This window comes from Sinocyclocheilus grahami, unplaced genomic scaffold (assembly GCF_001515645.1).
Source record: "Sinocyclocheilus grahami isolate Dianchi unplaced genomic scaffold, SAMN03320097.WGS_v1.1 scaffold1064.1, whole genome shotgun sequence".
NCBI lineage: Eukaryota > Metazoa > Chordata > Actinopteri > Cypriniformes > Cyprinidae > Sinocyclocheilus > Sinocyclocheilus grahami.
The window spans coordinates 135146-148483 of record NW_015506243.1 but is presented as its reverse complement, the minus strand read 5'-3'; the positions used below and the strand labels follow the sequence as shown (position 1 = coordinate 148483).

The 13338-nt window shown below is 35.9% G+C and overlaps 1 long non-coding RNA gene across 1 annotated transcript in view; it reads left to right on the top strand.

Annotated features, from left to right (window-relative positions):
* LOC107566259 (uncharacterized) overlaps positions 1-8244 on the top strand; it is a 10593-nt gene extending 2349 nt beyond the window's left edge. The window contains exons 2-4 of the long non-coding RNA XR_001606492.1: positions 2909-2972; positions 3163-3256; positions 8174-8244. This is a non-coding gene — a long non-coding RNA (uncharacterized lncRNA). The remainder of the gene's footprint in view (positions 1-2908; positions 2973-3162; positions 3257-8173) is intronic.
* Positions 8245-13338: the final 5094 nt, after the last annotated feature.

Sequence of the window (13338 nt, the reverse complement as noted above, 5' to 3'; positions counted from 1 at the left end):
GTGTGTGCGTCTCTGTCTCTCTCTCTCTGTGTGTGTGTCTCTCTCTCTCTCTGTGTGTGTGTGTGTGTCTCTGTCTCTCTCTGTGTGTGTGTGTGTGTCTCTCTCTGTGTGTGTATGTGTCTATGTGTCTCTCCGCTGCTGCCAAATCGTTTATACCAAAGAAAACCTATGAGACATACACAATTAGCCATAAATTCACTCCCATAGTCCCATAATGTCTTGATCACTGTTCATTATTGTGTGGGCGTTTTCCTGGGACAGAGACCATATGGAGGGTCTCAGTGGGGGGTGTGAGACTCTAGAGGGAGGGTGGGTGTTTACACAGGCGTCTTATGGGTCATCCGACATGAATCTGCATATGCTATTAGCATCATTAACAACTCACAACTTGCTATTACAATGACTAATGAGTATTCGCTGTAGATGAGAGGAAAAATCTCATCTTAAACTGAATGAACCACATTCCCATAAGCCTAAGATACTTTAAATGTGACACTTTGAATGATGTTTCATTGCATTGATGGGGTCGGCAAGATCAAAACAAAGAGCGACTGTTTCTGTGAGTATCTCGAAACATCGAGTTGTTATCGAACAATGTCAAATAGCCTACATATAAGAGAATAATCGCTATTTATTCTAAACATTAGTGTTTCCTTCACTGCTTGAATTTTCAGGGCCATAGCAAACGGAAACTAATTTTACCCGTTTGTGGATGTGAGTTTGCAGCCTCTGTTAATAAGATAACAAGATATTTTTAAAACACTGGGTATCGCGAAATAGCGACATGAAACTGATTCCCGAATTAATGATTCTTCATGAGCTGGTTCTTTTTAGTAAATCAAAAGCATACAGCAGCAACAGTGAATTTGTGTTTTTTTTTTGCATGCATTAAATCTGGCCATAAAGTTCATAATAATAATTTAATGTGTAGGTCTATGTGTGTTAAAGCGCTAATGTAAGTTACATGTTATATAACCGATATAAGATATAGCCTATAAAGATAACAATTTCATTCCATTTGTTTCTTTTGTGCTGTGTGGGATACTATGCAGTTTTAAGATTTATGTTTTGATTGTCAACACAGACGGGGCTAGACTCTGTAAGGCTGCTTTTTCCAATTGCCTGTTGACGTGGACAATTCATATTTCATCCTCATCTCTGCACTAACCAGATAGACGTATTCTTTCCTTGCCTACAGGCCTTCTTTTTGTGTCAGCACTCATTCTCACAACCCCCCAATTACCCTACCGTAACCCCGTCTGTGGCCATATCTTCTACAACCCAGAAGCATTAATCATTCCATGAGGCCGATTCCTTTGTCTGTGGGTCCGCTTCAGATGCCAGTGTAAAGCCATACAGCCAACATGGACCCAATTCTAGGCCTTTTTCTTTTTTTTTGTCTGTAGTGAATGATTGTGAATCACTGGCTTGGTTGTGCCTTTGCGGCTGAGGCCTCTTATCCAGAACTGCAGCAATGTGCTTGGGTTCAAAAGCAGCTTGGAGGAGCTTGATAGAAACCAAAGCCATCTCTTATAGCTTATCGTTGAGAATTAAGCAGCAGATGGGGGATATTATCATATTACAAATCCATAATCATGGGATTAAATTATAAACCTTATAAATTGTGGGCATGCTTAGGTTTCAGGCTGGATCGAGCCTTGAGGTTTAACTCGAACTCGAAATGATTTTTCAAAGTCTGATTCACAAATAGCAAAGTCTGAGGAAATTGAATCAGGCATCTTTGGAGAGGGACAGTTTAAAACTGTCCAAGTCTTCCAGTCTCACAGGGCACACAGTGGGTTGGAAAGGTTTTGTCTGGTTATGATGATGTCTGGAGCAAAAAGAATTCAGAGTGTAAGCAGATCATCTGTGGAAACGATTTAGACTGGGTTTGAGTAGACACAATGTTTATTTGTTTACTGTAGTTTAATGAGCCTTGTTCCCGATCCCCAGTCAATAATGTTATGATTTTGCACTTGGTTATGCAAAGGGGCATTCAGACGGCATTAAATTGCCAACTCTCAAAGAAAATGAATGACTTCTGCTTGCTATGTTCTGCTTGCTATGCAGTTTAGCTTTATTGAACATGTTTACCCACTGAAAAAAAAAACTTTTATTCAGCAAGGATGCATTGAAATCATCAAAAATGATGGTAAAGATTAAAAAAAAAAATTCTATTTATTAAATATTATATAAAGATATTATAACTAAATGCTGTTCTTCTTGAACTTTCATTCATCAAAGAATCCTTAAAAAAATTAACAGTTTCCACAAAAATATTGAACAGCACAACTGTTTCAACTGTGATAATAATAAGAAATATTTCTAGAACACAATCAGCCTATTTGAATGATTTTTGAAGGATCGTTTGACACTGAAGTTGGAGTAATGGTTGCTGAAAATTTAGCTTTGTCATCACAGGAATAAACAGTTATTTAGATTAGGTTTTTCCTGTAATTTTGATAAAGTAAATGTAGCCTTGGTGAGCATAATAGACTTCTTTCAAAAGCACTAAAATGCTTATGTCTTTTTTCCACCTTTTTCCTGCCTTTTATTACCCCACGTGACTTGTGTTTCTGTCAGTGTGTAGTCAAGTGGCATTGGATAGCTGTGGTGAGTCTGAGCCAGAAACTTACTTTTGCCATTGAAAGCCTCAGACAAGGGGCACTTTCTCAGCCAAGGACAACTCCAGACCCAGTGCTGGGGGCTATCAGCCTCTGCCACCGCTGGCAGGACAAAGCATCGTTCACTCTATGTGCACAGCATACATGAGCCCATAGTGTTATGAGATACTAAATGTCTGTGCTTTTTTTTTCTGTAAAATGACTCTCAGGAGTTTGTGCGGTTGACATACCTTTGACTTATGTAAGGTCGGGTGTCTCTCTCTCTCTCTCTCTCTCTATTAAAGCGCAAGCAGCCACCTGGTATTGAAATATTAGTTTCCGGACAGTCCAACACTGTAACCCAGAAAGGTATGAACTGTTTTCCAATTGCTTTCAGAGAGTTTCTGTTTCTAATAATTCTTGGTTTACTGGATGTGTGTGTGTGTGTCTGTCTCTGTGTGTGTGTGTGTGTGTCTCTCTCTCTCTGTGTGTGTGTGTGTGTGTCTCTCTCTTTGTGTGTGTGTGTGTGTGTGTGTGTGTGTGTATGTGTGTGTTGTAGTTCTCACAACAGATGGCAAAGACTGCAAGTTTCCTTTTCGCTTTGGCGGGTTGATTTATCACCAGTGTATCTCTATGAACACTCACAAGGCCTGGTAAGTGCTAATAGTACACACACGTTCAATGTCGCTGTCCCTCAACGGTTATTTTTCAGTAATCGCAGAGAAATAACCCTCAAACTGCTGACCATCAAACCCAGTCTCAGGTCTCAAAGCCCAAAGCTGCAGTAAATCACAACCAGACTCACAAAGAATCTGCATGCGTAGAATGTGTTTGTTTATCTAAATAGTTTGATGTTTTCACGTACCGATAATAGCCCACTACTCTCAGATCCATGTGTAACTGCTCAACTAACCAATAAATCAGCAGAGCAAAGGCAATCAGTTTATAACCTCAGTCGTAGATCCGTAGACATTCTGAGGATCTGGTTTTGGGATGAGTTAGAATCTGGGTTTGGGGTAGCGAAAAACAAGTCAGATAAACCTAGGTTCTGACCAGCCCAAATCTGTCCAGCTAAACCCACATCAATTCAGATCCATTGTAAGCCAAGACAAGGGTCATTATAACTAAAACCAAAGAACATGTTTTGTTACTGGAAATAAAAGAAACAAAACTGGAATAAAATAAACTTATTTTATTTCAGCTAGTTCGAAAAAGGCAACATTTATTATTTCCATTTAGTTTAAATTGATGTACTAAAATAAGTCCGACTAAAACTGAAATAAAACTCAAATCTTTTGCTATTCAGGATCAGGTAATCCATCTTACTTTTGAACCAGTTTTTCAGAGCAACATTGGACTGGATCACTGATAATCTTTTTTCCCCCAGATTACCAAATCTGGATTAGCAGTGCTCTTAACTGGGCTACATATCAGCATATATGCTACTAGCTATATAAAGAAGAACAGGTCGATTTGTCAGCGCTGTTTCACAAACAGTACAAAGATTCCTTAACAACTTGTCATTTTCTTGTAAACGGTCAGACTCTCATCTAACCCACAACAGATCAATATAAACATACATGCAGTAAGGGATGCACAGTTTAGAAACTACTTTTGACTGGTCTATCTCTTTGTCATTGTAATTAATATACAGTTATAAATAACTTTTTGACACTATTTTTTATGATACTGACAGCTGTTTGGGGACACAATCTTATTTTTTTTCTACTATATGTGTGACCCAGGACCACAAAAGCAGTCATAAGGGTCAATTTTTCGAAATTGAGATGTATGCATCATCTGAAGGCTGAATAAATCAGCTTTCCATTGATGCATGGTTTGTTAGGATCGGACAATATTTGGTTGAGATACAACTATTTGAAAATCTGGAATCTGAGGGTGCAAAAAAAATCTAAATATTGAGAAAATCATCTTTAAAGTTGTTCAAATTAAGTTCTTAGCAATGCATATTACTAATCAAACATTAAGTTTTGATATATTTACGGTAGGAAATTTACAAGATATCTTCATGGAACATAATCTTTACTTAATATCCTAATGATTTTTGGCATAAAAGAGAAATGTATAATTTTGTCCCATACAATGTATTGTTGGCTATTGCTACAAATATACCCCAGCGACTTAACACTGCTTTTGTGCTGCAGCGTCACATATAATAGCTTACTTCTACTTTGTATACTTTAGAATGGTAACATTTGAAGTGCTAAATATAAATGTGTATATATACACAACATAATACAAATGTATTAGTTAACAGCTTTAAAGTTTTATTGCATTTTGGTATCAATCTTAAATCTACTCTTCTGATGGGATCCATGTAGCCTAATACAACACATACTAGATCAAAACAAGACTGAATCAGGTATATTACATTACATTTATTACATTACAATAAAAGAAAAGAAACGGCAAACTTTATTTCACCTTGTTGCCTAAATAAAAAAATAAAAAAAAGTCCTTACTAACCCAGAAATATCAAGCCAAAGTCAGAACCCAGCCCTGGTTCTGATGTAAGCCTAATCAAAGAGCTTGAGTAACCTTTACCCAGCCCAGACTTAACCCTTGACTCTACCACTACTCATTCGTCATCATCTGCGCAGCTCTTTAGGTTCCTCTGCTAGACATCAGCGAGTGGAGCAGATGACTACACACGTACCGGTTTCATAAACACTTCTAAACACTGAGAGCGAGTGAGTGGTATCAGGCAGAGGCGGTGCGTTATGAATGTCACATCACTGCAGCTCAACGAGTGTGTGCACATCTCCTTCACTGAGGATTCACTCCAGACATCTGGAGCAGGGTTTGCTCGTGGTTCTCAGTTTGTTTTCGTATTCTCCCAAACCCTTATGCTAGCATTTCTTTCTGTGGAATGCAAAAGAAGAATTCTGAAGAATCATCACGCAGCTCTCTTTCATTTATCACCTGTCAAGTTCCCCAAAAAAAGTCCATACCATTCGTGTGCAAATCATATGATGCTTTTTGTGAAGAACAGACTGAATTCTGTAAGTCGTTATTCACTGAGAATCTTCTCTTGCATTGAAAGCCATTGCAAGCGTGAAGCTGATTAGTCTGACTCTTGAACAGAATCAATTGAATCGTCTAGTGATTCATTCTCAGCTTCAACTTTGTTCGCTCTGCTTGATCACGCAACGCTTTGTTTGGCTTCAGAAGATCGGGAATATAGCAGACATACTGTATGTTGTATGGAGTATTATACCGTGCTTTCTATTTATTTTTTACCTTGACGGTGGTTCTGTTGTGAAAAATAAGTACACTTTTACATAAACTTAGAATATACTTAAAGGGATAGTTCACCCAAAAATGAAAATTCTGTCACTAATCACTCACCCTCATGTCGTTCCAAACCCATAAGACCTTCGTTCATCTTCGGAACACAGATTAAGATATTTTGATGAAATCCGAGAGCTCTCTGACCCTCCCATAGACAGCAAGGTAACTACCACGATCAAGGCTCAGAAACGTAGCAAGGAGATCGTTAAAATAATCCATGTGACATCAGTGGTTCAACCGTAATGTTATAAAGCTACGAGAATACTTTTTGTGCACAAAGAAAACAAAAATAACGAATTTATCACCCTATAGCACCATTTTTGAAGATTATCACGTACGCCTAATACGCCATATCACCTAACCCTAACCCTAACTCTTCAAAAAGAAGATCTTACATGTTTGGAACGACATGAGGGTGAGTAATTAATGACAGAATTTTCATTTTTGGGTGACCTTTCCCTTTAAGTGTAAACTGAATGTAATGTTTTAGACTCTTAATTGCATGCTAATTGACCGTTCGCAGGGAGCTTGATTGACAGGCGATCTAACCAATCAGAGCGCAGATATTATTTGCCGCCGTAAGGTAAAGGAATTGCTTTAAAGTACTTGTTTTGCGTCCGGCACTGTATGCATGGCTTGCGGCGCTGAAGTTAAAATACTGAGTGTGAAATTATAAAATACTGTTAAAATAATGTGTGCTCTTATCATTCTGTTGACAAAATCCTGTGAACTTCGCCCCGATCGGGAGCTATATATGCACATGTGTGCTCATCTGTATTCAATGCAGCTAATCGTGTCGTTTCATGTTATCTTCCCACTCATCAAACTATGACAAGTCCTTTATTGCACAAAGACGTTCATTGCGAAACTGTAAAATGATGAAACTATGGTGTCATGTGCTTTTTTAATCCATTTTCATAGGTTTCACGTTATATTGTCTGCTCGGAAAATATGTAAATGTGACGGTCAATTGCAAAATGTATAATAGTTTTAAATGCAATTAGCTGAACTTTAGAGTGTTTTTTTAATCCACTTAAGTGGGACTTAAGTACATCTTTATATGTAATTGCACAGTTACTTCTATATGTTTGAACTAAAATATACTTTAATGTCATTTTTATTAAACGTGTAGACTACAGCTTGTCATGTATTTAAAAAAAAAATTAATTCGCAATTTAGTACTTTTAAAATATATTAACTTTAAATGCAGTATTGCATAACATTACAGTTAAAATGGTAATCCAGTTCTTTACATGCGCTTTAGTATGTTAGTCAACACATCAGAATAAGTGTGCATCTTTAAAACACGACAACATATTATTGGAATAATGATTTAAAATGTACTTTAAATAAACGTTTAATTTGACATTGTTTTTTCATAGGTTTCACGTTATATTGTCGGCTCGGAAAATATGTAAATGTGACGGTCAATTGCAAAATGTATAATAGTTTTAAATGCAATTAGCTGAACTTTAGAGTGTTTTTTTAATCCACTTAAGTGGGACTTAAGTACATCTTTATGTGTAATTGCACAGTTACTTCTATATGGTTGAACTAAAATATACTTTAATGTCATTTTTATTAAACGTGTAGACTACAGCTTGTCATGTATTTAAAAAAAAAATTAATTCGCAATTTAGTACTTTTAAAATATATTAACTTTAAATGCAGTATTGCATAACATTACAGTTAAAATGGTAATCCAGTTCTTTACATGCGCTTTAGTATGTTAGTCAACACATCAGAATAAGTGTGCATCTTTAAAACACGACAACATATTATTGGAATAATGATTTAAAATGTACTTTAAAGAAACTTTTAATTTGACATTGTTACAAAGGTCACTGTTTAATTGCGTTTAGAAACAGTCATGAGTGTCTCTCTTTAAGTCACTTAAGAGACATTTTATTTCATTAATATTATATTATCTAGTACAGTTTAACAAAAACAAAACATAGCCTATTTGTAAGATCTGAAGTACACTACAAGAGCACATCAAATACAATTGCATTCTTACAAAAGCTTACAATGCAACACTTCTGTTTCATAAGCTGGTAAATAGTTTTGTGTTTCACTCATGGCAAGTGAACTGCTGTAACTTTGAGCTTTTATAGTTTTATAGTTTGTGTTTGTCAAGAATAAGGGAATTTCGTGCAATCAGTTCGCTTTGTTGTTTGTGACCCTGGTGTTTTCTCGGGTCTGGAGTGTTTCGGATGTGTGTCAGGCTCATTGTGTTTGGGGCTGGTCTTGTGTTATAGGTGCTCTCTCACACATAACTTCGACCGCGACCAGAAGTGGGGATTCTGCAGTTCACAAGCACGACTCTTTAATGGTAAGAAATTGTCCTTTCATCCTATTAAAACTATTAAGTCGGCATATGTTCTTCTGTAAAGTCAGAGCTTGCATTAGATATCTCGTCTCTAGTATTTGCTCTCGTTTTTTTTTTACCTTTCAGAGAAACCAGACAGTCATTATTTCCAATTAGATTCAAAATGTGTAGAATGTTTAATAAAATGAAGCACGGTAAATTCTAGATTTAAAACAAGCATGACATGTTATAGTTTAATGAACACAGTTGTTCATATGCATTAAATATAGTAATAAATATAAATATTTGCCAACAAATATCTCTAAATGCATTTTAATATACTAAAAATATACAAAAAATGCAGAGGCTTCCATAAACATTTTTGAGTGCTGATGCAAATGAATTGTTACATTAGAGTGATAATATATTTGAGTAAATAATATATAAAATAATATGAATCCAAAATAAAAGTTTTTGTTTACATAATATATGTGTGTACTATGTATATTTATTATGTATAAATACACACACATATTTACACACATGTAAATATATATTTTTAAATATGTTACATTTATATTTTAATATTTATAATATAAATTATATGAATATAAATATATACATGTAAATATTTTCGAAATATATACTGTATGTGTGTGTATTTATATAGACATAATAACTTTACACAGTACACACATATATACTATATATATATATATATAAACAAAAACTTTTATTTTGTATGCGATTAATCGCGATTAAATATTTGACAGCACACATTTTTATCAATGCATTTATATATTTATATCTAATTTTGTTTGTATTTTAATTTACATTTTATTTTTAGAAAGCTTTAGTAATCTTAGTACTTCAACTTAAACTCATTTTAATCGAAACTTAAATAACTTAAAACCTAAATCTAAAATAAAATATATTTAACAATGTTTGACCATTTTAACTTAACAGAAACAACACTGCATGGAAGTGAACTAAACAGTTTTAAACGTAACTAAACTTAAACAGTTTTAAAATTAAACTCAAAACCACTCTAACGGCTGCTAAAGAAACTTTGTATTCAAATCATTGTATTATTCACCTTACTGCTTCATTTTACATCGCCAGCAAGTCATTAAACGTATCATGACGGTGGTCAAGAGCACATTTTTCGCTCGTGGCAGGAAAAAGTGTGGGTGCTTTGTTTGTGAGACGCGCTCCACCAGACCTCCATGTTTATAACAGCAGATGCACAGAGTTTGTGCTCTGGTTCAAACACACTGCGTGTGTAGACGCTTACGAACAGCGGCGTCATGCTCTGGTTTTTTGAAAGGTCATTAGTGGCTTTCCTCTATGAGACTTCAGTGCAATTCAATGCACTCGAGCCAGAATGTGCTCTGCGAGTTTGAATGCTTCTGTACTGTATTTACACGCACTTTTAAATGTGGAAGTTCAGTCATCGGGGCTGGGAGTGATGTGGACTGCATTTGTTTATGATTGTAAAACAGATAGTGCCTCTGAACTCAGCTGCACGATGAATCAGCTCTCCAGTCATGATGATAAGCGAGTTTTGCTGTATTTATCTCCTCCTCTGCTCAGGGCTCCGCGTCGCGGGTCGAGTCTCTGTCAGCAGAACCCGTGTTTGAACGGCGGCGTTTGTGCGACGGCCGCTCATCTGAACTCGTTTGATTGTGTTTGTCTGGATGGATTCACTGGAGCTCTGTGTGAAAAGAGTGAGTCAAACACACACATACAGTGAAGGGGTCATATTTACATAATGATAAATACAATGCGATTATGATTATGCACTTGTAGTGTACTTCAAATCTTAAAAGTGTATTTTTAAAAATCTGTACTTGCAGATAATATACTATTAATGAAATAAAAGGCCACTTAAGTGACTTAAAGAGAGACACGCATGACTGTTTCGTAACACACTTAAGTGCTCTTTTAAAAATTGGAAATAATGTCAGATCAAAAGTTTGCATTTTAAATCATCATTATACCTTCTGTCGTGTTTTAAAGAAGTGCACTTATTTTGAAGTATTGACTAACATACGAAAGCACATGTATAGAACTTGATTATCATTTTATCTGTTGCACGTTATTCAATATCATATTTAATATATTTTAAAAGTACTACAGTCAATGTATTCTGAATGTTCTGAAATCTTATGTTATGTTCTAAATTCATAAGTTATTACACAATATAATATTTATAGTATTTAATAATAAATACAATTAAATATATTTAAATGTAAAAATATTTAAATTCTATTGAAACGTACATTCATGTTTCACTAGAAATGACATTAAAGTATATTTTAGGCTATAATAAATGTCAGTACATTCAGCAGTACTTTAAAAATATTTCAGAGACAGTAGAAGTAATTATGGAATTACATATACTGTAAAGATGTACTTGAGTCCTACTTAAGTGGGTCTAAAACACTAAAGTTCAGCTGATTTTATTTATTATCAATTTAACCTACTGCTGGGCAACGATTAGTTTTTGTGTACAGGTACATAATATATGTGTGTGTGCTGTGTATATTTATTGTGTATATGTAAATACACACACATGTATGTATATATTTAAGAAAAATATGTTATGTTTATATATTAAATGAATTATAAATATATACATGTAAATATTTTCACAAGATATACTGTATGTGTGTCTGTATATATACATAATAAATATACAAAGTACACAAGCATATATTATATAAACAAAAACTTTTATTTTGGATGCGATTAATCACGATTAATCGTTGACCAGCACTAATTTAAACTATAATACATTTTCATCTAATTGCAATTAACATGCAATTAAGTGTCCAAAAATGTCTGTCTGTCTCTCTCTCTCTCGGTGCATGCTGGGAGTGTTTGGGGTGCGTGTGAGGGTGCTTACGGGGAGAGAACGAGTGATTTGGGTGTTTTTTCAGCCTATATATCTACGTATATCTGCTTATTTATTTATTTTTTAGTTTTTCTTATCATTTGAAGGATTTTTTTCTTTCAAAAATAACATTAGATTTTTTTGTGAGTGGTTTGGAATTTTTTCAGGCGGCATTGGGATGGCGTCTACCCCCGCGGGGGTGGCCTCACCTGTGTCGCTCCGCCATGGAGTCAGGTGTGCAGCGGTGCAGGGAGTCACTGTTATCTCTCTCTCTCTCTCTCTATCTATCTATGTCTCTCTCTCTCTCTCTATCTCTCTATCTCTCTATGTCTATGTCTATCTCTCTCTATCTTTTTTATTCTGAAATAATGAATTATAGTTCCATCAAAGTTATTTTTTGGTTAGTAATAGGAATGATAATAGCTTAATTAACGATAGTAGTGTTGGATCTATGTATCTTCATTTTTCTAGCACAGAATCACACGTTGGTCTCCATTCATGCGTCGCTCTCTTTTATGTTTTAAAATCTCTCATCTTTAACGCTATCACATGTCCTGTGATCCGTGAAGGTTTCGTGTCTTTGTTGTCTGTCATCTGATATCGGTCGAGTTCTGATGGTTGGGAGAGCCGGGAGGGTGTGTTCTGATGCTCGGGTTCGCTTCTGTGGTTTGTTTTGTAGAGAAGTGCTACGAGCGTGCTCGTTACACGAGTAAATCAACAACTGACACCTGATCACCTGTGGCCTGTAGCACGAAGCGAGAAGGACAAACTCTGAGTTTCAGGGTAGGTTTAGAGTTGTTAAAACCAAACTAATCAAACCTAGTTTCGTTCAGGATCAGCGGGCTCACAAAGCTCGATATAAACGTGCTCTGTCAACTCAGGGTTGATCCAGAGTTTGTGATTAACTGATTAACTGATTCACTTCTCGCGAGAGTCAGCGCAATTCACTTCTCTGTTAAAAATAAAGAGATGTCGTTATTAAAAATATAATTCATTTAAATGCATTTACAAGGCAGGAATAAACACTGCTGCTGCAGCAAACGTTTGAGAAGGCAGCAGAAAGAAAATATCGGACTATGCAAAAGAATAAGCTGAATTTAAGTTTATATAGTTTCACACAGAGCTCAAAAGAAAATACAGAACGTTTAGTAATTTTAAAAGCTTTATATATTGAAACTTATTTATAGGCATTGTATATATTTAAATTAATTCAAATGCAAATTTAATATTAATTGCCAGCTCATATAATATATTTTTAAATATTTTATATTATTATAATTCATATGATATGAGTATAATAAATGATTAGCAGCAAAAGACAATTTTGTCTCTGAAATTCTTCTGCTCTAAACTGCTTTAATTTGGAGCGAGAGATAAGGGGGAGTGGCTTCATTGCATCTGATATTTGTGACTTTGCTCACAGCTGATTGGTCCAGTTTGGGTTTGTGATCTAACCCAGAATAAAACCTGCTCCGGATCTGGGTAGCTGTGTAGCGTAAGTTACCATTGTGACGAAACCCACTCAAAACCAACCCACCTTATTGAGCCTAAAAACTCAGAGTTTGCTCAAACTAAACGTGAACTTACCTGGGTAAAAACCGAAACCGGCTTCATGCTACAGGCCACAGCAGCTACTGCTGTATTCCTGCTGAACATTCTTCTCTCTGTGTGTGTGTGTGTGTGTGTTTAGCATGTTCGAGGAATTGCTGTGAAAATTATGGAGTTTGTAGGATGATTGAAGCCACTGGGGAAGAGGTGTGTGGATGTACATCTGGATATACTGGACAATACTGTGACATCAGTGAGTACATACACACACACACACACACACACACACGCACACACAAACGCACATGCACGCACACACAAACACACTCACACACACACACACACACACACATATGTCTGGTCAGCTATCCTTATGGGGACTCTCCATAGGCGTAATGGTTTTTATACTGTACAGACCGTATATTCTATTGCCCTACACCAACCCTACCCCTAAACCTACCCCTCACAGGAGACTTTCTGCATTTTTTTGATTTTTTAGATTTTCAAAAAACTGTACCCTGTGGGGACCACAATTTAGGTCTCCACCGGGACACGAGTCCCCATGAGTCTGTGTGTAGTCAGGTTTAAGTCCCCACCAGGATATATAAACCAGTACACACACACACACACACACACACACACACTCTCACACACACACTCACTCACACACT